Source organism: Toxorhynchites rutilus, chromosome 3, assembly GCF_029784135.1.
Source record: "Toxorhynchites rutilus septentrionalis strain SRP chromosome 3, ASM2978413v1, whole genome shotgun sequence".
In the NCBI taxonomy this organism is placed as follows: domain Eukaryota; kingdom Metazoa; phylum Arthropoda; class Insecta; order Diptera; family Culicidae; genus Toxorhynchites; species Toxorhynchites rutilus.
In genome coordinates this window covers 219,590,400-219,617,440 of record NC_073746.1, presented here as the reverse complement: position 1 = coordinate 219,617,440, position 27,041 = coordinate 219,590,400, and the positions used below count along the sequence as shown (strand labels likewise).

Genomic DNA, 27,041 nt, shown 5'->3' with positions numbered 1-27,041 from the left:
TGTCCCAACAAAATCAATATCGGTGATAATTTATTAACAGTGTCTGCTCGCATAGAAGACCGCGTCATTTTCATTTACGCCTCACAATTTCACGCAGCCCATTTCGGTTCCGTTCCGAGCCAAATTTGGGCTCGGTTACATCAGCTCGAGTGTCAAATGCAATGATGGTTGGATTCGGACGAACGGGAATTTCAGAAAATCCAATTTTCGTTTTCATACTCTCGTCAGTCAATCCAATTTGTCATCCAACTTTCATGTTGATAGCTTTTTTCTCGACATTCAGCAGTAGTAGAGTCGATTTTTTTTCCTATTACTCTTCGGATTCAACATGTATCATCTGCTGAAAACTAACAAGTTCGGTCAGTGTTTAGGTGCTCCGTAGGGCTACACACCGTGGATTTTTAATCAAAATGGTGTTGATCGTTGACTATTATCGAATAGACTATCAATCGATTTAGCTTTTTTCAACGCATCACTGACCGAAGGTTCAAACGTTGATGGTCTGAATTGTGTTTTTTTTTCAAACAGAGATCCTTTGGATGATATTGAACCACCTTTAATTGTAATCAAATGTGACATTTATGATTCTTTAAAATTTATACATGAATTTTATAATTTTGAATAAATCTAGGATGCCTAAGTCAACTGCCAGTCGACACAATAAAATCTTTATGTGCTGCCAAATCCGGAATCGCTCTGCGGTTGAATGAAGATTCATTTAGTATCTGTCCTGGCCTTTTTTTTTCAATAAATAATGTTCATAGGTTTTCCGCCTGATTTATTAGCTCAACTTTCGGGGGGAAGATTATTTGCCGTTTGCTGCGCACGTTGTCTGTTTTCTTATCATTGTTCATAATTTATATTGGAAAGAAAAACAATCTACTTCACGGGAGCGGAAGATTATCAAGAGTATAAACAGAGCGATAGCCCGAGCAATAAATTTCCGTTTACAAACAAGACAGCAGTGGGTGAGAGGCGCGCAGTACAAGAGGAAAAAAAATCCAGCAGAAAAGAGTACTTCCAGTGTTGGTACAGGGGCAAATTTTCATTTAACGATAGAAAGCTCTCCCTCCGGTTGAAGGATTCTCGGCAAAGTGTTATCGTTTATTTTTATTTTTCGTCGTCGTTTCTTTGTATTTCTAATTCGGCTGTGATCGTGTGGAACACGCGGTTTATATAAACTCAATTATAGAACGAAAGGTAAGGGATTATTTTTAAAAGCTGCTTTCGCTGAAACTGTCATTTGGAAAGAAAACATCACGGGACAGATCAATATTTATGTGCTTTCGTTGGACAGATAAGATTTCAGCAAACGCAACAATATTGTATTGCCATTGTTCCATTGCATGAGTAATTTGAAAAAATATCGAGGATAGTAATTTCATAACAATGTTTCAACTATTGGAAGCAGTAATAAAAACCATTTTGGATGTACTTTTCTCTATATCGATCGAAGCTATAGAAGATCAGAAGGGTCAATGCTTGGGCTCAATAGGAGATCTTCGCCCCTCTATATTGTAATTAGTTTCTAAACGATACAGTAACATGAGGTCGAGCGTTGTCTTGATTGGAATGTGATGACGCTGGTAGAAGTTTGCTTGTTTTGAAAAGATGTCAAACCAATGTTTTATTTTTTATTCAGATTGGGAACTTCTTCAGCTATCATTCGAGGATCATCTTGCATCAACTTGTTTAAAAAAAAATATGGGAAGTTGTGTCCGAGATACGACTGCATTGTTGACGTAGAACTAAGTTGTTATTTTATATAAGTTGATTGTTTATAACTTCGGATATTATTCTATAATACTGTGAAATTTTAGAATTAACTGTTTAGTAGAATAATTTGATCATGGTGATTCATTGTTGCTCTCGCAGAACAATACACTAGCTGATCCTATGTCGCAATTTGTTTCATGTCAATGCATTGAAAGTTTACCACGGACGCTATTCCGGTGGCCTTTTTCCCAATTGACAAAGTCTCGGCTACAGTCGATTATATACTCGTTGTACCAGCACCATTATTCCACATTTCATAACTACATCAATATATCTTTGGCACCGCATGGAAACAACAACAATGACAATACTTGCAAGATTGCAGAATTGCACCTCTAGACATCATCAACGTAAACCAAGCGCCAAACAAGCGTTCGCCAAAGTATGTATACAGAGCTATACATTGGAGACTTAGGCTACTAGGAATATAAACACTTCTCATAATTTTGCACTATTCTCAAAAGAAACGCTCCTGTTAATATTACTGGGCTCGAAAAAAGTTCCATCATGCTCAAGATAAGCGCAGCTGTCATCTTCAGTGGAGAAAATTTTGCAACTGGCAAGTGAAACCTAATCACAAACAAAAATCCAGAACCACATTTACTTTCTTGGTGACTAAATAAGCGAAATAAACTCTTTCTGTTAATCTCAACAACCTCTAAATCAGTATCATTGCTTCATTATGATCAATATTCGCGCGAATGCAATTCTAGTTGAAGGCAGTTTTACGACTGGCACGCGAACCCAAATTACTCATATGGAATGTTATGCACGACAATCAAAATGCTTGGTACTCCATAAATATTTTTTTAACGCACAACCTTAACGCTTGCTTCGCCATAGCGTCAGTTTAATGCATTGATGCAATGTCAAAGGCATCAACGAAGCTTTTATGATGACCGAAAACAATGTTTTTTTTCCTATCCCATTTGTTTATTTTAGGCTCATTAGTATTTTGGCTGTAACAGAGCCGAATTTTAATCGTGTACATGTCACATGTTTTATCATATCTATAACTAGCTGACCAGGCAAACGTTGTTCTGCCAAATAAATTATTTCTAGTGAATATTTTGGGTGTTGAATAAAACACACTAATGTATTGTAAGTGTGTTTGAATATTTTAACGATCTTTAAAATAAATCGAATGTGACCGATAAAAAAAACGAATCAAATGATTTGAACGAAAGGTAATATGATGTTTCTTAGTGTATTTCATTGACGTAACTGACATGTTTGATCTCTTAAAAGTTAAACGTCAACTGAAAAAAAGTAATATAAGTTTGTCGTAAAGTAGAAAAAATAAAATATAGAAAATCAATATTTATTGCTGTCTCCTTGTTAGAAAATACGTGCATGTGATTTTCAACATAGCTTAGTTTATAATAGCTTGGTCTCGTTCATAAATTGGAAAACAGCGATACGCCAGCTAACTTCAATGGAGCTGATTAATCGGCCTGTTTGGAATCGCGTTATTTTATCGTTGTCATTCAATCGAGGAGTATTCACATCGGTAATCTAAGTTTGAAACACAGCCATATTGCTTCCTTTATTCATGGATGTTTTTATTACTCTTCACCGATTTGTAGAACTCAATATTCATATATGCATATGAGTGATCGGATTTTACAATTCGATCGAAATCGACTTTTACACTTTTAAATTCGTTCGCCTTGTCGCGAAACAATGGTCAAAATAAGTCATCCGTATTTGTGGTTCAATTCACTCTCTATCGGATCGGCATAATTCCGGAAATAATTCTAAATTGTTGAAAATTGAATGAAAATTATTTTTTTTTTTATTAATTCGTTTATTTTTACAGGCTCAGTTACTTAAGTTTAAAGGAGCCGAATTCTTAAATATATTTTTAAAACTATATATATATATATATATATATATATATATATATAAAAACAATTTTCTTACATCTATGGTTAGTAAGGAGGAAAACCGATTACTCGCGGTGTGCTCGAGTTTAGAAGGGTGACATATTTTTAGGAGAAGGATGGGATATAAGGAAATTGTAACAATGTTGATGAGCACTCAATTCTTAAATCTATTCGTATATCTATAGTTTATTTACATTTCAACTTATTCTACTATTTTATGATGAAAATTATTATTCGATTTCGTTTGGATGCTAAATTTGTTTTGAATGTGTTTGAATGCTAAATTTTGCGTGCTTATTCCACCCGAAAACCATTACTATTTTTGCTTCATAGAAATGGAACATGGAGACCAATGTTGTTTACCACGAATTGCGTGGCAAGGTTGTCATACTTGCTCAACTCGATTGGACTTGAGCTTGAACAGAATGCAAAATTGCGCTTTTTCCATTCAACAGAATACAACCAACAATATGTGGGGACGAATACGATCGAACTTCATTTTGTGTTTGAACACACGCGCAATGTCATGACAATGCATTGCGCTTTGGCCTGGCTATAACTAAAGCTGTGTCGGCGTTGCTCATGATAGTGTCTCGCAAGTGAATGTATTATTCCTCGCACCGCTTTTGTTGATTGTGTAGTAAGAATTGCAGTCGTTCAATCTCTACCTTCGCGTATATGTCGACCATAAATTGTTGGCACAGCTTACGATATCTTGAATTGGCGTTTCTTGACCATGTCAAATCACCATATGATAAACACAAAAATTCTTCGGGCGCACCCTCTGTTTGTTTCGTCGTATGTTCATAAATATTAAATCAAAATGAGAAATGATGTTCATAATGAATTAAGTATCTGTGACGGGGTCTCGTTGGTCTAATGTTTATGCGAGAGATTTTTCGTTAAAGAAACCCTTCTGACTTGCACTGTAGTCACGCGTGTTCTTGAGCTTGCCACTCCAGAATACATTCAAGGCGTATTGTTCGTCATAGAAATCTCACCCATTTACTACTAAAAATGACGCAAATAGTACTACGTTGAGAAGGCAAACCTTAGGAACGTGAGTGCCATTGAAGAAGAACATAGCGAGGGTCGTATGAACGGTGTGTGTCAACGATGAATTCCAGATTATTGTTTTTTCTTCGCATTACATTTCTCGTGTCACCGTGCTATCATGATTCCAGCAGCGATTGTGCTTTGGATCTACACACGTGCTCTCCAGCTGATGTTTTATCAGGGTTGATGGCAATAGCGTTATTGTCATTTTGTAATCCGAGCAAATGTGATTTGAAGAATTTCGATAACTCATTGTGCTCATTCAAAAAGGCTTTCTGCTCGTCGGAGATGCTTCCTGCTTTAGATGAATTGATGTTACTTGTGTATTTGTAGATGGATGTTCAATGAAGCGGACGTTACGCCATCAGTCATTGAACAACTTAAATGAATTCGTTCTGTTGAAAAAACGAACAACGGTTAAATTATTAGAATATTTTTGACACAAAAATAATAAAATCGCAATTAAAAATAGGGAATTGGGGTCAAAATTTAAGGTTATATGTATGGTATGAAGTCAAATTTTTGAAAAAAAATATCGAGATCTTTTTTTCTGTATAGAGCCACCCTATTCGGTATTAAATGTATGGTTATCGGTATCCTACCGGTATCATATATAGTTTACAACCTATTCTCATACCTACCAAGTATTTTGAGTATAATTCCATCAAAATCGGTCGATCCGTTTCGGAGGAGTTCGGTAACAAACACCGTGACACGAGATTTTTAGCACATTACACAGTTGCCATTTTTCGGCGTAAGAGAATTCCCTTCTATACCATTGCATGTAGTACATTTACACAGTAGCTATTTGGGTGTAAGAGTATTCCTTCTGTTCCTCCATTATCCAGTTAGGCCACCGAACAGCGGAGACAGTTGATATGATCATTGATGAGTTAATAATAGAACAGCAGCCCGATGTGTTTTGCAGAGCAGAGCAGTTGTATAGATGAATCGATCTTATTTCGACCGTGGATCAATGATTGTTTCGTGGACGTAGTTATCCTGTAACAACACAAAGATGGTCAATGAGGGCCCTGAGTTTCGAACTCACGATCGATCGCTTACTAAGCGAACACGCAATCAATGTGGCTACGGAGATCCCCTGAAAACGATATTAACTGCTTGCACTACTTAACTGCTAACACTACTAAATGACTAAATATTTTTAGCTATTAAATAATAAATAATAATGAAACAACGTTACAACGTCAAACGTTACAGTACATCGCATTATGGAAGCTCATTATTTGTAAGAGGTGTTAGTATATGGAATGAGTTACCGTCTTATATCCAATTAATAGATTCAGCAGTGAGATTTAAGAGAGCGTGTGTAGAATATTTCAATCAAAATTAGATATAGTTTATTAGTTTATTTCAGTTCATTCGTCTCTAGCTTTCGAAAAGACCCTTGGCAAACTTAACTTTTTCCTCGTATTACTCCTCCACCCCCATTGCCTTGAGAAATCCACTTCCAGATCCACTGTTTATACTCTAGGCAAATATCCCCCTTCGTTCTCCATTTTTTCCTTTGTTCACGGAGACTTCAAATCTTACGATTTCCCCTTCTTCTTCTTCTTCTTTTTGGCTTTAAGAGGGTTTAAACTTTTCAATTCATTTGCCTCTAGATTGATTTCCCCTTTGTTGCTCGTCGATAAGTTGCTCGTTATTGACAGCTCTGTTCGGGAAAGTACTCAAAAGTACAGAACAAATGTATGGGGAAATGGGAATGCTTCCAATTTTCATCAATTCAAACTATATACAGACTATGGGATTGTAATGTGTAACATATCAAAAAAATCTTAGAAAATTTCCGATTCGATTGGTATGCAAATCGTTAAAATCCGTTCGCAGCAAAAATAGTTGTCAACGTTAACTTTATTTCATAAAAACGTGACCTGGGGTGACATTGCGCATTTCGAAACGAGTGATTTTCGTTCGTTCCAACCATTTCGGCATGCCTTTGACCAGCTTTGTTTTCGAACTCAAAAATTTTGCATTTCTCTACGAGACAAATTTTGCTCTAAATCTAGTACACCGAAAATATGACCTTGAAAAATATACATAATACTAAAACCATTTCGATTTGAGTTCAAATATTCTCGAAACGAGTTACTGGTTTCGAAATGCGCAATGCCACCCCTGTTTTCTGATTTGGCACACTTAATGTAAGACGTAGTTCTACGTCAAAAATTGTGGATAAGAGTTGAATGGTATGGGCATGGAATTTTTTGGCTAATACCATTCCAAATACCAATCAGTTCAGGAAACTCACGCGCCGCCTGGTTAACAACAGAGCCATCAAGTGAAGTGGGTCCTTCATTTCGCCACTAAACGACAGCTCACCAAAATCGTTACAAATAAACAGAAATTGAGAGTGTTTATTTCTTAATTTTAGAGCACGAAGCTCCTAGAACAACCCATTAGTAAGCCGCTACAGGAATTTTCCAGGATCAGACAATAGAGGGTCACAAAATCTGATATTGTACTGGCATTCAGTCTGAGAGGATGAGAGGTCTGCTCCACGCATACAAACATTTGAACATTCTTAAAAATGTACTTTTGTAGCTGTGCTGATTTGGGATGGAATTGCTCAATAGTAAAATTAAAAAAAAAACAGTATTTTCTTAATTGGTTCATGCGATAGCAGGATGTACAAAGATTATTTCACATCAAATTTGAGATAAATCGGTTCCGTAGAACTTCAGAAAAAAAAATCCTTCCTCGCGTTTGACGTTTTGTGTCAAGGCCTTACTAGAATTGATACCGCATGACTAAATGGGTTATAAAAATCCTCCAAACGGCAAATTTTTGACGTAGAACTACTTCTTTCAGGAAGGGTGCCAAATCAGAAAACAGGTCACGTTTTTATGAAATAAAGTTAACGTTAATAACTATTTTCACTGTGAACGAATCCTCATGATTTGCATACCAATCTAATCGGAAATTCTCTAAGATTTGTTTGATATGCTATACATTACAATCTCTAATCTCTAAATGGTTTAAATTCATGAAAACTGGAAGAATTTCCTTTCTCCCATACATTTGTTCTGCCGATTTGTGTGCTAACTCTACCCTTATTACGAATGCTTATAACTCGAACATTTCTTAACAGATCGGAAAGATGTTTGCATAAATTGATAGGAAATATTTCTACGCGTCTATAACAATTAATAAAATGTTATTTTTCATGAGATGAACAATTGAATAACTGTAAAATGTCAAACGTTATCTAAACGCCCTAACTGCCAAATTTTGATTGGCCCGATTTACGATTTCCCCAACATATACTTCAAAATCGATGTACCTTGGGAAATTCGCTTTGCAAATACATGCAAGTTGGGGGTATTTTTGTTCCCACCGAGCTGTGTCTCCCTAACACGAACTTCTAAATCAGTGTGCCTGGGGCAATCCGCTTTGTCATACCACATTCATTGCGTGGACACCGACTGGACACCATCGTTGCTGGACGAGCTGGACGGCGAGGGATCGAGTGTCTCTCTCAAGGCAAGAGGGTGGAGGTGTAGTGTTTGAGTAGAGTAAAGTTTTCCAAGGGCATTTCTCAAGGCTAGAGACGAGTGAACTGAAAAAAGTTTAAAGTCTCTATAATACAAAACCTTTCTTCCTTCCTTTGTCAAAACATGCAAGTCGTGGGTATTTTTCTTCCCACTGAGCTGTATTTCCCTAACATGGACTTCAAAATTAATGTGCCTGGGGGAATCCGCTTTGCAAATACATGCAGGTCGGGGGTATTTTTTGGTGTTAAGTACTTTTTTACTCACTTGTCGAACAGTGGTTTTGGAACAATTGTTTTGTTTAAGCCAGTATTTTTTAAATTTAATTTAATTAATTAAGAAATATTTCTATAAAATGTTTCCCTAAAACATACTTTTCAACTGAGAAGCCTGGGAAAATCGTCATTTCAGATGCTAGAGGTGAATGAACTTTGGCGGTTCGAGTACTACGTAAACATGAGATGTGCAATAATTTCAGAGGGAAATTAAAAATACAATGATCGTTTAACAATTCTTCCGTTCACATATATTGGTAGTCCTAGGCATCATATCAAACCAAAAAGGACGTACATCAAATTTAATTGTAACGAAGAACATAATCTATTACAAAAATTTCGATGAATTCTAAAATAATATTCGAAGTGGTAAACAAGTGGATTGCATAATATAATTGCGTAGTTCTACGTCTAAAATGCGGGTATGTCCTAGATACAGCCTCTTAAATTTTTTTTTGAAAAAAGGCATTTTTGGGTAAAAGTGGAAAAAATGGCAATGGGCACCCTAATAAAAAAATAAGAGTCAAATGTTTTGCGATAAAGAACAAAATTACCACTTTGGACGAACATCTGAGAACCACTATATGGGTTTGGCATGAAATGGCTGTATATAAATAAAAATGGATCGCTATAATAATAACTGTTAGAAGTATTATAAAGTCTATAGAGAGAGAAAATTGTAAAACGGCCTATAGAAAGATCAATTGATGAATAGTTCTGGGTTTGAACATAATCGTGCTTAGTAAGAAAAATGTGAATTTGAATTCCGTATTCATATCAATAGTCGATTTTAGGCACGACGAAATTCGCCGGGTCAGCTAGTAAATAAATATATGGAAACCAAAATATAAAGAAAATACAGATGACCTTCAGATCACAGCTCATACGTTCTTAATTAATACGTTGAGCTCCGAATTTTCGCTCTGGTCCGCGACGGACCCTGCGAACATTTCGCTATCGCTACATAAGCTATCTACACACAAAAAATCAACATGAAAAAGTAGATCGGTATAATTAGCGACTGACAACGGACAAGTACTGGTCTCATATTTCATAGAAATTATCTCATCCTAATGTTTTTTTATAATTGCCGTAGTGGTGTACTGAAGAAAGGGTTTCGTAATATTTTACCCGAGTCCATTTGTAACGGGATAACGTCATTAACGAAAAAGACCATGGCAGTTTCACGACGTGCTTTCAGGAGATTGATTGCTTATCAGCATGTAACGGGCTTCATTTGGAAGAAATGAGCTATTATGGCTAGTTCAGCTTGGGTCATGTATGATATACATTGTATGTTTACAATTTTTTGCCTATGCGTTTTTGTATGATGATTATATATTTCTGTTTTGTGCAGATATTGAACCTCTCCAATTGAGTAGTACTAAGATCATGATAACAGTGGTTTTGGAACAATTGTTTTGTTTAAGCCAGTATTTTTTAAATTTAATTTAATTAATTAAGAAATATTTCTATTCATACATTGCGAAGTAAGTAGGTTAGATGTGGAATACGGTATAAATTGATCAAATGCTCATACATTATCATGATGAGTACCAGTGTGATCAATCTTTCCCATTCGGGCTGTCTTCGCAGCATTACATGAAACGTTTCGTGACCGCCTGCAGTGCCATTTCTAAGCAATTGTTCCGTAGCAGATCTCACCAAGGATACACAATTCATTGGAAGCCCCAGCAATCTTATCGAAGGAAACCATCAACATTATCTGCCCAACCACTCGTAACAATAACAAAACTTCAGAAACGATATCATTAAGATAAACGCTCTAAACATCTTTTTAAACACTGGGCTTTGTTCGACTTCTTCACTCTTTCTTAGGTTCTCTCTCTGGTTCGGGTTGTCATTTTCTACGTATTGAATGAAAACGCTAACTGGTCATAAAACTGCTTTGTCTATTATGTGGGGGCTTCAACCGAACGTCTTCTGTAACTCCCTTCTCCTGGAATAACACACCCGACCGCCAACGACTGCCAACCGCAATGTGACCTTCGTTTATCCTGGCGGAATCGATACTTAAAATGCTTACGACCGCTTTCACTGCTCGGCGGCCGTTACTTCCGTTCCTTGGCTCCATTTCCAATGCATTATGATGCTATTATTATGATGTTTTGCACTGCTTGTTTGTGTGCCCTATTGGGTTTTTATAGTCGGCAAAATTAGGATGGACAAAACAAGGCATTTCTATCAGAGTTAACTGTGTTCGCAGTGATTGGTCTATATAAACGATTATTTACTTCCATTGATTAGCGATGATAAACCTATTTTGCGAATCGTGTAAGTTGCGACAATTAAATTATTGATGTTGAGGTCATCCCGTTTGTTCTATTTTTTTCTGATACCATATCATCTGCTGCATCGTAGTCGTATTGTAATTTTCATTCAAATTGAATATACTCAGTTGAGATTTTCGAATTTTCAAGCAGAATTCACTTGCTCAATGTCCATATAGTTTTAATGGTTTAGTAGAATTGTTTCGAAAAAAAATGTTCAAAACCAATGTTGTTTGAAAATGGTCGAGTAACCAATTAGTAAGCACACAAAGCTTGAACTTGGGTAGAATGTACACTTCTTAGTTGCTCTCCGTGATTGACATGAACCAACGAAATTCCACAAAGAACACAATGAATTACGCTTGGGAGTAGAAAATCATTCTCATTGTGCAAGTTTCGTCGATTCAAGCTTTAAATAGTCAATAACGACGCCGGCCACGTTCTTAAAGTCACCAGGGGAAGAGAAAGAATTTAAGTTTGATATTTGCGACCAGAAGGGTCGTCTCTATAGCGTGGTTCCCTTGCGATTATCATGGAAGGGAAAATTGTTAGTGGGAATGGGTACGATGAATCAGGATTCACTGTGGTGAGTGATGTGATCTCAATACGCAAACTCTCAACTATTCGGCGGAACGAGATATCGAAAAATAGTATCCATTCTGACCTGAGCAAGTCACTGATAAAATTCCTTTGAAAACTTCCGAAGGATATACTTTCATTGATCACTCGTATTACATTTAAATTTTTTTTCAACCACTTGCAAATAACATGTTACATGTTACAGAAAAAATGATAGAATAAATACAGCCCTGAATCGGACATTTCCTTCCTCGAGTTTTGTTCTTATAAACACATTCGGCGATCCACTTTTATTGGTATAGATAGAAAAAGATAATGGAGTACTTTTCATCACCTGAAAATCCATTTCCAGTTTCGAAAAAAGATCAATTTCGTTAGTGCAAACATCAAATGGATTAACAACGCTTGTCACTATGTAATTGTAGAACATATGGGAATATAATTTTCCGAATTTTCTCCTTGTCCTTCAGAGTTTTCCGAAAATTTTCAATTGTCATGTTTGGTTGGAATATTTTTGGTTGAAATATATGTAATATTTTTATGGGACCCCCTCTCCATTCCAGAGGAGGAATGGGTGTCATACCATCATAGAAACATTTCTCATACCCAAAAACTCTCAATTCCCAAATTGTGTTTGATTAGTTCTCGAGTAATGCTGTAGTTTGTGTTTCATTTGTGTGGCAGCCCCCCTTAGAGAGGGGGAGGAGTTTATTCACCATAGAATCGTTTCGTGCCCCGTAAAATCTTCACATGCCAAATTTGGCTCCATTTGCATGATTTGTTTTCGAGTTATGCTGAAATTTGTGTTTCTTTTGTGTGACAACCCAAACCGAACCGTTACAGGTAAATCCGAACCGTATCAGGTAAATCACGTCGTTCAGAACCTCTTGCATTTCATACATCATAAAAACATCAAATCCATGGATTGTCTCCGACACTATTGTGCATGATTTTTGGGGACTCAGAAACCACCCAAAAATCTCCTATTCTCGTACAGAACAGAAGCCATTAATAGATTTAAGTGTTTTGGTCTCTTAACCCATTAACGACCAAGTTGTAAAAAATATGTTTTTAACGAAAACCATTTGTGTAACTTTGATTATTGGCGTTACAGAAACCTCAATCTTCAAGGATTATTTTTTTCCGTTCTTCCGTTTCCCGAAACATGACAAAAAATCAAGAAAGCGCCAAACAAAAAAATTGACCAAAACCTACATTTTTGTTCCAATGGTATTTTTCCTACACCACAATGTGTGATCTTTTGTCAAAGTAATATTGTAGAAAAGTTTACATGTTTTTAAATGTTGTAAGGTTTTCTTTTTTTGTTGGGTTTTGTGAGGTGAAGTACTTTCCGCACATAGTTGCTTAAAATCGATTTTATGCCCAATAAAGTGGTACAAATTTGAATGAATTGACGGTAAGTAGTAACTAATAGATTAAGCTATCATTTGATGCCAAAACCTTACCATATGGCTGCTTTCCAAAGCAAATTATGAAAAATTATCGAAGTGGTTGTTCGATTCTTCGAACGCTTGGCATAAAACGGGTTGAAGTGCAAATCACATACCAAGTGCTTTTCTTAAGGGTGTATTCTAGTGTATAGACATGAATTTCGGACGTTTTTTCAAGCTTCATAAAAATAAAACAAAGAGTATCTTTACTATCCATTATATCATTATTTGTTCATGTATCTTTTAACAATAAAACAAAGAAATTAACAGAGAAAAAATATTCATAACTACAATAGTAACAAGCTGATGAAGTGAGGGGGTTCCATGGCGTACACGATTTCAGCCCTTCTGGTTATCTGAAACAAAAAAAATCGAACAGATTCCGAATCAGTAAGGATGCCGCTATCGCATGAACCTCGGACAAGTCAAAAACATATTTTTTATCTAAATGGTGGCCGCTTGAAAAACAAAATGCGGTTGAAAACGTTTTTTTTTTCACGTTTCCGGATTTTTTAAAAATATTGAAGGTTTAAAAATATCATTTTCAGAGGTTCATGCGATAGAGAGATGCATTCAGATTGTATTGATATAAATTTGACATGAATTGGTTCAGTAGAACTTGAGATATCGTGTAAATTAGTTTTTTTTTCAAATTTCTAGACTAGAATACTGCCTTAAACGGTTTTATTTAGCTTGGCTTGTAACATGTTCGTAGGTTTGTATGTTTGTAACATGTTTGACTGTAGTGCTGTCCCACATTAATCGAAATTTGACCCCCTTCCTGTTGATCGATTGATCTGAAAATTTGGAGCACACCTTTATCTCTGCTGTCACTATAAAACTGCGTATTTCATGATTTTGAAAATCCAAGATGGCGGCCGTTACAAAGTTTTCTCAGAACTCCATCAATACGGGTATCAATCAAATGGAAGGGCTTATAATGTATCAAATAGAAGGCCTTGATGAGTAGAACACATTTATTTATGAAAAATATATATATATATATATATATCTTTTTTTTTGTTTTTTTTTTCGTTAGCAGTTATCATACCCCTTTCTTCATTAATCAAGGCTCAAATGGCTAAAATAAAATCGTGGGACACGTTGGATTTCCATTATCCACAGTTGATGGTTTCATCATATGCCCCACGATTTTATTTTGATTCATGAAGGAAGGGGTATGATAACTGCTAACTGCTACTTGCCTTATTTTCTAGCTTTTAGTACATTAACTACGACCCTATATATCTCTATCTTGACTTTAAACAAAATTAGGAATGGTTGTAATTTTTTTCATAGAGAGGATGAAAATATTGTTGTTAGAAAAACTTTTTCCTGAAAGAGTGCCCATCTTTCGATGTATGAGTGACTTGCTGGAAATTATAAGGACTATTCATATATTTTCAGACAATTAAACTTTTTTTTTTTTTTTTGAGAAAAATGATTTTCAATTTATGAATTATTTTTTTGTTCAGTTTAATTAAAAAGTATATTTTTAATAACATTTTCCTATATTTCATCCTTCGAAAAATTGTGTAGGTAGTATAGTTTTTGGGTTAGATTCTTTTTTGGTAAAATACGGGCTAATTTTAAAATACCATCAAAAAATCATTTTTCATTTGCCCAGAATCAAATGAAAAACCAGTTGTTGGAGACAATATGGGCTTTATTGCGTAAAATTTAAATTTTCAAAAATGTTTTGAGATGTTCCGTTTTTAAAATTTTTTTTCGGCCAATTTTTTTTCTGTGTGTACTGTTTTCAATACCGCAATCTATAACTCTAATCTATAACTTTGCCTAAGATGCCAATTCGATCAAATAACCCGTTTTGGCGTTATTGTTTATTTTCTGAAAAATTAGTCGTGATCTTATAAAAAAAACTAATACCGTACCTAAAGGGTGTGTCACATCAAATTGCATCACGGAAAAAACGCTGTAGAAATTCGCCCAGTAGACCGATCCTTTTGAAAATTTTAGACAGTAAAATAAAAACTATTAAACGACTTTTGGCATTTTCATTTTATTCATACTTCGAGCCCAAGCCCGTATGCTCGCACCTTCCTCTTTACCCCGTCCATAAGGTTCTGTAGAACGTCAGGTTGTAGTTTTTTTTGAACAGAAATCCATTTTCTCTTGAAGTCCGCCTCCGATTTGACAACTTTTGGGTTCTTCCGGAGGGCCTGCTTCATAATCGCCCAATACTTCTCTATTGGGCGAAGCTCCGGCGCGTTGGGCGGGTTCATTTCCTTTGGCACGAAGGTGACCCCGTTGGCTTCGTACCACTCCAACACGTCCTTTGAATAGTGGCACGAAGCGAGATCCGGCCAGAAGATGGTCGGGCCCTCGTGCTGCTTCAATAGTGGTAGTAAGCGCTTCTGTAGGCACTCCTTAAGGTAAACCTGCCCGTTTACCGTGCCGGTCATCACGAAGGGGGCGCTCCGCTTTCCGCAAGAGCAGATCGCTTGCCACACCATGTACTTTTTGGCAAACTTGGATAGTTTCTGCTTGCGAATCTCCTCCGGAACGCTGAATTTGTCCTCTGCGGAGAAGAACAACAGGCCCGGCAGCTGACGAAAGTCCGCTTTAACGTAGGATTCGTCGTCCATTACCAGGTAATGCGGCTTCGTCAGCATTTCGGTGTACAGCTTCCGGGCTCGCGTCTTCCCCACCATGTTTTGCCTTTCGTCGCGGTTAGGAGCCTTCTGAACCTTGTATGTACGCAGGCCCTTCCGCTGCTTGGTCCGCTGGACGAATGAACTTGACAAATTCAGCTTATTGGCGACATCGCGGACCGAACTTCTCGGATCACGTCTAAACTGCTTAACTACGCGCTTGTGATCTTTTTCACTGACGGAGCATCCATTTTTGCCGTTCTTCACCTTCCGGTCGATGGTAAGGTTCTCGAAGTATCGTTTTAGTACTCTGCTGACCGTGGATTGGACGATTCCCAGCATCTTACCGATGTCCCGATGTGACTACTTCGGATTCTCGAAATGAGTGCACAGGATTAATTCACGACGCTCTTTTTCGTTCAACGACATTTTTCCAAATTTACGAAAAATTGACAGTGAAGCATGGCCAACGTGATCTATACACTCTTATCTGATTATAAGCGAAAGCTGAAAAATAATTCCTAAAAATTAAATTTCTACATCGTTTTTTCCGTGATGCAATTTGATGTGACACACCCTTTAGTACCTAGTGCCGAACAAGTTGGCAAAGTTTTAGCCAAATCATGAATATGAAATTGAAATGGTTTCGTGTTGATTGGTGAAATTCCTCGGGAAGTCTTTTTCTATATCACATTGTAATTTGGAAGTGGATACTTGTGACTCAGGATCACTCTCACAACTCTTTGCATGATACCAACGAGCGAAGTTTTTATAAATATTTTCCACTCACTAGAGTCGATACTCGATAGTCAAGCTGCTTCGGAGCGAAATTACATTCATGTCACTATGGTACACTATCAGCTATCAGTGTAAAGCGGTTGTGTCCCCAGTAGAGAGGAGAAGTGGTGCGAACGCCTAGTCATCAGTCTGATAGTTTGACGACGTGATCAGTGGGAATACTGGAATAATGTGTTTCATCCCTGCGAGAACAAAGGAGATAAAAAAGTCGCTACTATGATAACAGATAGCGCGCGCGCTTCGAAGCATGTTTGAACTTTGAAGTGTTATTTTTTACCGACCGTTATCGTCCTTACTGCACACTTGATTATATCCGTTTCCATGACTGGCACATAAAACATGCATCGCACAACAATAGCGTGTGTCCTCTTTGGTTGTTCAGATTTTCTCTCTAGTGATTTGAAATTTCCCAGTCCAAGGATGGAGCAAAAAACAGGATAACGAGAGAACCAATGCGATGTGCTGTCAGCGAACAAATAGAACCGCTCTGAGTTTTTTTTTCTCTGCATGAGGCAATGGTACAGTGTAGGGCTTCAACCATATACCCTCCCTCACATTTCGCAGTCTGCCGCACTTACAAGGGAAGGAAATGGTTCCAGTGCCGATGTGTCGACAAACATCCACATCCACAGATACTGTCCTCCGCATGCCTTACCAAAATAATGTACCAGATGGGAAAGCGGTTCTGTCATGCGTGTATGTTATGGGAAAAAAAATATTCAAGGATGAGTTCTTTTCCTTTTCACAAATCTAAAATTCAAATAGTGATTTCGAACATTTTCGGGTAGAGCCTTGCCTCATGAATGATATACTAGCTTCTTCTTCCGCATGTTCGCAATCAATAAACTATAAGAACATAAGTGATGAGGGGATAGTTGTTTACTTCATTGTTGATCGAATGATTAGCAATCTATATAGGAAAAGCGACAAATTTTTGCATATTAATATTAATATTAATATATCACAGTACGAATCAACAAAAAACATTAAAAAAGAAAAATATTCTTTTATCAAATTTTTGAAATTATCCAATCAATCCAAAAAATCAATTCACTTATTGAATGTCGAATGACGTTTTCGATTGTAAAACATACGCTCGCTATCACAATCGTACATCCTATCTTAGCTGCATTCGGACGATTTGCAAACTCTCGAGACGACACAATGCGAAGCAAGGGGAGGTAGCACGATGTATACCATGAATGTATGTATAACAAGGCTGCTTGTCGAAACGAAAATGTTATCATGACCTATCGCTTTCCGCTGCAAGACTGGAATAAACGGGATCATCGATTACTTCCACTCCATTATGTGTCCCTCGAGGCGTAATGGGAGACGATTCCCACCGTCAATGGCCAGAGTGTGTGTGGAACTTATCGAATTATGCGCTTAATATGAACCGATCAATGACAATCTGGAACGGGAGTCCGATTGGTTCCGTAACTTCTTCATTGATTTAAGACAGGTATTTAACGTTACGGTTCAAGTTATTGAATGGTTTTTTTAAGATAATATTTTTTTATTTTATTTAATTTTTTATTTTCATTTTCACAGAAATAGTTAGTAAAATACGTTCACAACTTAGATATCTTTTATCAGCCATGGTGACATCAATTCCGTTACTAAGCCCTGAAGATTATCTACTTGTCGAGTGAAATCTTTTCCATCCCGGGGGGATAGCAACTAATCGTAATTAATGTTCAATGAATTATGATTTCGTGCAGCGGTTTATCCCGGTCAATTGAATCGTAAGCCGCATTACTACAGGAGAAACAGGTGCTTCACATTCACACCGACTGTGGACAAATGTGTCCACATTGTATGTGGGTTTTCTGTGGGCTAATGCTGAATATATTTTTGATGCAATTTTGTAGATTATTTGTTTGCATGTGATGCTGCGAGTATTGTTTCGTACTGACAGATTCCACAATAAATCGGGAACATTTTTTGCTTTCAGACAATGGACGGAAAATGTATTGGTTGATTATATGGATGCTTCACTTGCCAAGTCGATTAACTCCCTTAACACGTTGATCCCAGCGTTGGTTCCTAGGGACTGACGTTGAGTTTTTGGTAGGAAAGCGCTGATTGACTGGGACTGACAGATACAAAATAATAAAATAAAAGTATATACGGTTTGTTTGCGGAAGTTTTACAGAATTTGACTACTTTCTAGTCAAATTGCTGACTTTTTTCTATTTATACAATAAAAATCTTTGGCAACTGGAACCGACACTGACATTGTGCAAACGCTCTTGATGCGGGCTGAATGGAAAGCGCAGCAAGAAAAAATCGGGGCTCAACGTGTTAATCGCGAAAAAAATGCAGTTATAATAACAATTCCTCCAAGTATGTTCCATCTTGTACTCTCTGTAGGTTGTTGGATCAAATATGCGTTTGCAATAATACAATCTACATCGTATTTTTGAATTTGTAATTTGAAAATAATTTTAAAAAACAACGTATAATAATCAGGATTTTTTGATTGTATTTGTATATGTATTTGAAATTCCAATCTCCTCAAGCACATTGCTTTTGAAGTCCGGTGGGAACAAAAATACCCCTAACTTGAATGTATTTGCAAAGCAGATTCCCCCAGGCATGCCTGTTGCCTAGGCATCTTGGTTTTGAAGTCTGTGTTAGGGAAACACATTTCCTTGTGAACGAAAATACCTTCAACTTGCATGTAGTCGCAAAGCGAATACATATAATGCCAGGTACATTGATTTTGAAGTCTGTGTTAGGAAACATATTTCGATGTGAACAAAAACACCCCCTGCTTGCATGTTTTTACAAAGCCGATTTCTTCAGGCTGCTTGGTTTTGACGTCTGTGTTGGGGAAATTATAAATCGGGCCAATTAAAACGAGGCAGTTAGGGCGTTTAGATAACTCTTGACATTTCACAGTTATTCAATTGTTCATATCATGAAAAATTACATTTTATTCATTGTGATAGATGCGTAGAAATATTTCCTACCAATTGATGCAAACATCTTTCCGATCTATTAGGAAATGTTCGAGGTATAAGCTTTCGAAATCTTGCATTTTTTCCTGCATGTTCTGTGTTTAGGTTTTCATTTCACCCCCATATACTCCGGTTAGACGTAGTCCCACGTCAAAACTATGAAAGAGTCAATGTTGAAAATTGAACTAGAAGATACTGCATCTTCCAGCAGGACAACGATCAAAAACATACGACGAAAACACAGTTGTGTCAAATAAAGAAGGCTATTTTGAAGCTATGGCTAAGCTCGTATTGACTACTGAGGATTTGATTTTATTTATTTTTGTTAGCTTTTCGCATACTTTGCCGCACACACGGACCAGACCGGAAATAATATAGATTCACGTTTATGATCTACTTTTTACTCTTAGAAAACACTTTCCAACTTCATTTTATAATGAGGTGTAGTATTATCACGTATTTGTGCAATAGCATCAGTAGCTATGTGGATACCGTGGTCGCGTAAGACAGCCTTGCATTACAGCCGGCCTTGGTTCGATTCCCGCGGACATCGTTACAATTTTTTTTTAGTACAATCTCAAGTTGACGTTCAATATGAGAGAAAGAGATGTCTGCTCCCATACATACAAACATTTCAAGGCTAAATTTATTTTAATACATATAAATATCCGGAATATTTCAGGGGATGTCAGAGGATATTTGATATTTGGAATAAATCCTTTTACGCATATGGTCGAACTTCGAAAATGTCAGAGTTATTAAACTTTTTTTTTTCGGACTCTGTAGGCCTTGAACTTCTTATACTTCGAAGCTACTACTGTTGTTTCCATTTAAAAGATGAGAAAATATAATACGGGATATAGATTGTGGATTCAAGTAATATATCAAGAGGTAAAAACTTAAAAGATAGTGGTTTTTAATATGTTTCTATTAACTTTATCCCGAAGATGCACAGTTAATTCGACTGTTTCTATCATACAAATTAGAGCTTTCTACTCTCCCCCTCCCCCTCCCTTCCCCCTCTCTAAGGGGGGGGGGCTGCCATACAATTTAAACACAAATTAGGCACATTGAGGTTTTAGGGTGCAATAAATGCAATATGATGGGTAGACTCTTCAACAGTTCTGCGATTGGACCCATGAACTTGCTCATAGTAAGAAAACCTGAATGTTCGAAGGTATTGATAACAAAAAACAAATTTTGGGCTCCCGCCCGCGAAGTTTGCCGGGTCAGCTAGTAAAATATATTACTCAAGTCGCACCCGGGGTGGAACAGTTCAAGCTTCTAGGATTTAACATTGCAGCAACCTTGAGGGTCGAATCATTGAAATCGAATCTCTTTCTCATCTGTTGGGCCAGCCCTACGTGTTGTAGACTCAACAATAAAAAAATCTGTAACTATCTGTACTTCTGGGCAAAGATGAAACAATCGTTCAAATTTGACAAAAAATGGGATAAAGACAGTATAGCAATTAAATTTCTTGAAATAAAGCACGTTTTTGTTTATCCTTTTCGCCTTCGAATACGTTTGAATACACCTTTAAGATTTCGGTCCGGACCGGTTTTTTTAAGAAACCGGTCTCGCCGTGAATTCTCATACTCATATGTACGGACAATCTGGAGTTATATATGAAAAGCCATCGGGAGAGCACTTTTGAATACATTTGCTTAAATACAGTATTTCCACGCCATATGACAGATCGGTCAAGTTTGAGTGGCTCCTATTTGAATGAAATTCTGCCCATGCATTTGGCTCAAGGGACTGAGTATTTTGCATCAGTGGAAAAATGTTTTTGATTCAGGACTTAAGGCATCTATGTAGAAATTAATGTGCTACTAAATCAGGCAGCAGTGAACGAACGGAGAAAAATGTATTTGGAAGAACAATTTTATAGATAAATCAAAGGCACAAGCTACAACAACAAAAACACAAAAAAAATGTGATAATAGTATATCTCGATGTTTCATGCAATTTTAACATATTTGTTTTTTTTAATCCTTGCGTGATTTATCGGTTTTCAGAAAACTAAAAGTTCAACGTCTTTGCGACACTAGTAAATAAAGTCCGATGGAGCCTAAAAATTTTCCCAATTCATTCTTATGTATCAACCATCTCTACTGTTGACGCAAGAAGCACGGACCACCCTATAACACACGCTCCATAGCATAATCAGTTGTCACAAACAATTTGCATACTGAATACTCCTTTTTTTTTCGCGGGAATCAACATTTTGCAGGAAGCCACGTTCGAAAATTCAAAGATCATTTTTCGCGAAACTACCTTTTCCAAGTTGGCGTACATGATATATCTAGTTCTACTGAACCGATTTATTTCAAACTTGTTTTGAGTACATCTTTATACCTCTATTTATTCTATTTAAATTTTACTAAAAAAAAAATCTCCATTAAAACGTGCTAAATATTTTTTTTTCTTTAAACGACCGCGATTTTGTCTATAACGTTTATTTTTGGCTCATCCGAAGCTAATAACATAGCGGACGAATTTCATGCCAACTCGTCTTATGAGTTGGCAGCACCATCTCAGATAGTAGACGTTGTGGGTGTAAAGACATGGGTCATTCAAACAACTTTGCATACTTGAAATATTCGAAAAACAATTAGACTACTTTTTGGAAAAAGCCAATTTTGTTTTCTTATTTTTTACAAAAATTTATAACTTAAAAACTATGATACCCAAAAAATTCTTGTCAAAGAATGAAATGTAAGAAATTGTTTAAATTTTCACAGAAAATTACCAAAAAAAATTTGGAAAAAAAATTCGCTGACAAAAAAAGTTATTTTAAAAATTAAAAATCATTTTTCTCACAAAGGTTTTTTTTTTAAATTTCCCAAAGTATACACATGAATAGCCCTTACAATTTCCACCAAGTCGTCTATACATTGGAAGATGGGCAGTTTTACAGGGAAAAAGTTTTTCGAACAACAACTTTTTCATGTTTTCTTTGAAAAAAATATAACTTATCCTAATTTTGTTTAAAGTCAAGATAGCGATATAGTGTATTCGACAAACTTTTAGATCTTGTTAAAATATAAACTTTTGTCGAAGACATCAACTTTCTATCTGTTATAGTTTTTGGAATATACACATGTCATTTTTGTATGAAGACTCCTGAAAAAAAAAATTTTTGCTCGTAACATTTTTGTGTGTAAATTCTCACGTTTGACATGTTCTTGACATGTTTCCAAATAGAGAAAAGTTAGCAGAGCGTGGGAATTGCGATAATTTATACATAAAAATGTTACAAATTAAACATTAATAATATTTTTTCAAAGAAAAAAAATTAAAAAGTTGTTGTCCGAAAAACTGTTTCTATGTGTGGAAACTTGTTAGAAATTCTAAGGGCTATTTATATCTATTTTTTCAGAATTTCAGCATTATTTTGTTGAAATTGACCCTGTCCCTTCCAGTTTCTAACAATTCATCGATTGATTTTTTATTCCGATTATTTGTTTTTACTCTATTTTTTAATCCTGTAATTTTTGTATGTTTTCTGTATCCCAATTGCATAGTTAGAGATTGAATGTTTCCGTTTAATACTAATATCTTTTCACCGTATCATATTTTGTTGATTTGGACCCATGCATAATTACTGCGTCCTTCCAGCAGCAATTGTGGTCAATTTCTAGCCTTATTTGTGAGAGCTAGCGATATTACACTGACGTTGCTGCCGCTGCTGGATTATATATCTGACGCAAATATAATGAGCATGCGCGTTTCTAAGCCAATATCATATTTCTTTAATTAAACATGAACAGTGGGAGCGCTTCTAAACGGTTTGCTGAAGGTTTCGTCGTGACACAGTAAAGCGATTTTATCATCCCGATCTGACACTCTGATTAATCTGTCGATTTGAGGGGGCAACTATTTAACGTTGAGCATGAAAGCAACGCTTTCCAAATAGAATATGATCCGCATTCACGCTATTCGGGCACAGAAATTATTACCTGAGGCCATCCACCAAATCGTGACTGTGATTTGCCTGAGCCATCGTCGGACGAAGAGTGGTTTCGTTTTTCTTTTCGTTCAACGGAGAGCGCCTAATGATTACTTTTTGTGATGGCCACATCATAACCATACATATTGAACTCTTTATGCCTGCTTCTGCAATGTTTGCGTGCTTAACCTTACATGTGGCACTTTGTCGTTTACTGGAGTAATTTAGCATTTGCTTTAATTGAGGTTACTTGAAACAGTGACGGATGCATTTTTTACCTCGGGAGAATGCCGGAAATGTATCGTTGAGAACATTTCATAACAATTTTTAACGCGATGCAATTCGTTGTGGTGCATTGAGGAATTGTAAATCAGGTACTTGTTAGCTAAATACTCAACGTTAATTAGGTAATGAAACTCTAGTAATTAAACATGTTAGGATTGCAAAAGTGATATTTGTTAATGCTTGTTCTTCCTCTTATTTTTCAGATGAGCCACTTACACGAAGTACTCCCGCTCTTTTGAGGTAAGCTATGTTGAAAAAAAACTTCAATTTTAGTGTATTACGAGGTGTGGATTATAATTACCTTTCGGATGAATAATTGGTCATCAATTTTTACTTTATTAATTATTAATTTGACTACTGCCCTGATAACATAATTTATTGATATTTGAGATATGCTTGCGTAAATGCCAAGAACTCAGCAATATCAAATCAACGACATAAAAACAAGTATCAGACGAATGTTCTGACAAAAACATAAAGCCGCAATGAAAAATTATCCAGAGCGCAAATTTCGCCAGCCAGCTATCAACTTTCAGGGTCATTCGCTCTATTTGAGCAAAACATTAAATTATGCTCCAAATGTTAACCTACTACAGTTGTTGAAATAAAAAAAAAATATATATATATATTCATCCTCCGCTCATCGGTTCGATGGCTCTTCAGCTCTATTTGAAGTGCTCTTCGCCCGTTGCCACGCAGCTAGCAGTTCCGAAATGAGCACAAATGAAAAGCGGCAAATTTCCATTATAATGGAAATGGAAAAAAAATCTCCCTTCCGGCTCAGTGCATATCATGATATTTTATTCAAATGAATTGTTTGAAGCTTTTGTTTCACTTGGTGCGTTTTTCGTTGTACTCTCACCACTGCCCTAGGGGGGATGGGATGGGAGGTAACAATTCGATGAAAAGACAAGTCCATCGATTCCTTGTCCCAACATAAGCGCAATAGGTACTCTCGCAGTCAGCAGCAGGAAGAAAGTAATGTTGTGCAAGGATCAAAGCGTTCGATGACAACTGCTGACATGTTGTGGAGAATAGTAAAATATTATTAGGGCTATTGTTGCATTTCGGTGCATTTTGTTCAATGCTAGCAGTTTTTTCGTTTCCGCTAGAAGGCAAACAAACCGAGCTGTACCAGTTGGAATGTAGAAGTAAGATTTTCGAGCATTAACTTCATTTGTCTTCAGATTCTTCTGGTTCCTCAATTTTAATAGGGATTCATTTGCCTTCAACATAATGTAAATGTATACGAAACGGAATGACACCGTAATATTTACATGGTGCACTTTACATAAAACAAAACAGACAAATGGTGTTAATTTTCATCAATTTGGAAACACAGCTTTTTGTATCAAGGACATTCCTATATATGAATGAATACAAAAAAAAATCGGTGATCGGTGAAAATTGGAAATCGGTGGTGGTCTTGTAGTGGTCATTGTTAACTGTTACATTCTGGGTGGCATATTTTTTTTAAGAAAAACGCACCAGTGATTCCAATGGCTCATAAAGCGCACCAAGCGTCACCACTAACTGTACGACGTTACTGTTTAATGTCAAATTATATTAACATTTGTAACCAAGGAAACGACTCAATACACTGAAGTCGCTTTTTACGCGGTTTTATGTTACGCGGCTTTTTTACGTGGATTTCGGAATTTACGCGTTTTTTCACGCGGATTTCGGAATTTACGCGGATTTCGATATTTACGCGGTTTGTTTTTACGCAGCACGTATCAACCGCCTACAAATTCAATGTGCTAATTGATGTGACTTTTCACGAAATAAGTTTGTATTGAATCACTGATTAGAAGCTGAGAAATAAAAGGAAATACAGATATCATGATTGCAGCATACAAAAAAAAAAACAGTTAATCAATTGTTAAAATATGAGTTGCATTTTTAATTAATAATTCACAGTTTGTTAGATTTTTATACGGATTTTAAAATTCACCCGGTTTATTTTTACGCGGGTTTATTTTACGCGGATTTTAGAATTAACGCGGTTTTTTTTATATGGATTTTGGAATTTACGCGGTTTTCTTTTACGCGGCACGTATCCCCCGCGAAAAAGCGACTCCAGTGTATTTGTTAACTCTATTAGACAAGAAGTTCTTGATCTAACACTCTGCAGATAAGATAAAAAAAAATGGCATGTGTCAAATCAAGAATCTCTATTTGATCATTAACATGTAATGTTTAATTATAATTCCGATGATCTTTTGATCGAACAATTCAGAGATCCGAGAAAAACAAATTGGGATAGTTATCAATCCAAACTTCAGGAGAAAATTTTGATATCAGTGGGAAGTATTTCTTCAATTGAACAGCTTGAAATAGTTTCATCAGAATTTGAAACCAATATTAAATCCACCCTTGAAGAAAACTGATGATCTTTTATACCTTCTACCCTTGCCCCAATATGTGCAATTTGATGTGGAAAATGTGCTCTTAGGCTGAAACGTATAAAATATTTTCTAGGAGGAGATCTCACAGGGCATTTACAAATCCTGAAAAATTTTCAACTGAACACTATAGTAAACATGAATGAAGACTGGATGGAAACAAAGACTAACTTCAGTGTTCTCTTCAAAGTGATTGGATTCAATCGCAACGAATGGGAAGAAGGTGGCCCCAAAACTCGTCCAGGATCACTCGTGTTTAATACCGATTGATCTAAAATTGGCAAATCTAGGGGAGTTGGAGTTACTGAACCAGGAATCGACATGTCAATTCCAATGGGACAGTGACCTACAGTTTTCCAAGCAGAAATACAAGCTATTCTAACATGTACAAATATTTGTTTAACTAGAAAATACAGGTATGCCCATATCTGTATATTCTCAGATAGCCAAGCAGCTCTTAATGCAGTAAAAGTATAGGGGAAGTGGGGGCATAGTGGTCACCCTAAGGAATATGCCCATTTCCAGCGCCCCCACACCGATTTAATTTTCGTTTCTCGAAGAATATTATAGTTCAACTCATTGTTCTTCAAGATAGAAAACGGCTTTTACTATAAAAATTCAAAATAGTACACTTTTCATCATTAGAAAAAAAGATGAAAAATCGAAATGAAATTTTTTTTTGCTTGGTGGTAAAGTGGAGGTAAAGTGGTCACCCGCACATATCAAGCTAAATGGGATAGATTTATGTGTTTTTTCGTCCATATTTGTTCAAATCATAGTTGTTATAGTAGGTACATGTATCAAATAAGCTTGGCCTATTCACCTAGAGTCTCAATTAAAATTTTCTCTTGCATACAAAAACGTAGTAAGAAACACATAACGTTCCGCATAATGAGGCTTGGTTTAGTTGGAGTGGCATATTTATCTAGGGTCAAAGCCACAAAAGGATCTTCTTTTCAAGAGCAGAATGTGATGAGGTATATCAGCTTTAGTAAACAGAGCATTGTAAGTTGTTATTCACCTATGACCACTTTGCCCCTAAACATGAAAATAATTTCTATGCTAATTAATAGCTGAGATTAAACATAATATATGTTCACCTCTCCTAGAATATGTTAACAGTCGTCCAAACTGATGATTTGGCAAACATATCAGATTGAATAAACTAAATTTCATGAGAAATTCCTTAGATAC

At 36.3% G+C, this 27,041-nt stretch overlaps 1 protein-coding gene across 10 annotated transcripts in view; it reads left to right on the top strand.

Annotated features, from left to right (window-relative positions):
* The window catches only part of LOC129780382 (zwei Ig domain protein zig-8-like), a 763,625-nt gene that overhangs the window by 40,975 nt on the left and 695,609 nt on the right, over positions 1–27,041 (top strand). For all 10 annotated transcript variants that reach the window (XM_055788581.1, XM_055788580.1, XM_055788579.1 and 7 more), the window contains exon 3: positions 23,646–23,682. The gene's annotated coding sequence lies outside the window, so the exon portion shown is untranslated. The remainder of the gene's footprint in view (positions 1–23,645; positions 23,683–27,041) is intronic.